This window comes from Elephantulus edwardii, unplaced genomic scaffold (assembly GCF_000299155.1).
Source record: "Elephantulus edwardii isolate Elephantulus edwardi_28Jun2011 unplaced genomic scaffold, EleEdw1.0 scaffold00091, whole genome shotgun sequence".
Taxonomy (NCBI): domain Eukaryota; kingdom Metazoa; phylum Chordata; class Mammalia; order Macroscelidea; family Macroscelididae; genus Elephantulus; species Elephantulus edwardii.
Window position 1 is genome coordinate 6,343,903 of NW_006399841.1, and position 1,013 is coordinate 6,344,915.

Here is a 1,013-nt window from a genome sequence, read left to right on the forward strand (position 1 = left end):
AAGAAAAATTTTTTAAATGGCATTATTTTTTGTATGTGTGTACCATCAAATCGGATCTGACTGGTACAGGAGGAGATTGCAGATTGCCCCTCCTTCTCCAGCAGAGCATCTGGTGGATTCGAACCACATACCTCTGGGATTGCAGTGCAGCTTCTTGCCACTAGGGCACCAGAGCTCCCTTAATAATGCAAAATTCTTAGTGACCTTTTTCTCCTTTATTCCACTCGTCTGTCTTGGGTAGGGGGACACGACTGGAGCTTTTTGTTTCATGTTTTCCTTACTCCAGAGCCTTACTGGCATAGTAGAGTGTAGGGCTGCTAATCAAAAGGTTAATGGTTCGGATCCACAAGCAATTCTTCAGGGGAAAGATAGACAGTCTCCTCCTGTAAAGAATTACAGCCTCACAAATCGCGTGGAGGGTCCCAGGAGTCAGAATTCAGGCTGAGGGCGGTGGGTTTGGTTTCAAGTTTTGTGTCTGTAGGTGAGCTGTCTCTGCCCTTTGGAATGTCATACTCACAATCACTCAGGAGCCCCGAAAGGCCTCTTCCTGCAAGTAACATGTACTATTTGTGCTCTTGTCACATGAACCTGAACATTAAAAGGGACAAGGAAGTGCAAACATCCTTTGAAGTTTAAAAACCAGACATGCTGGTACACTGCCCTGCTGATCAACCTTATGAACATGCTGCTTCCAATTCGCTTTTTTTTCCTGCTAAAAAAAAACATTAACTTGATCACGACATTTCATTAAACAAAAGAAAATAAAACTCTCTGCTGTTGAGTTAATGCTGAAACTTGATCACGACATTTCATTAAACAAAAGAAAATAAAACTCTCTACTGTTGAGTTAATGCTGAGTCATACGGAGTCTACAGGACGAGGTTGAACACAGTCATGATGCCTTTCTCTCACAGAGCAGCTGGTGGGTTTGAACTGTTTATCTTTTAGGAAGTAACTTATCTATTGTGTTACCTTCAGTAAATAGCTTTCTTATTCTTTCTTTCCTTTATCAT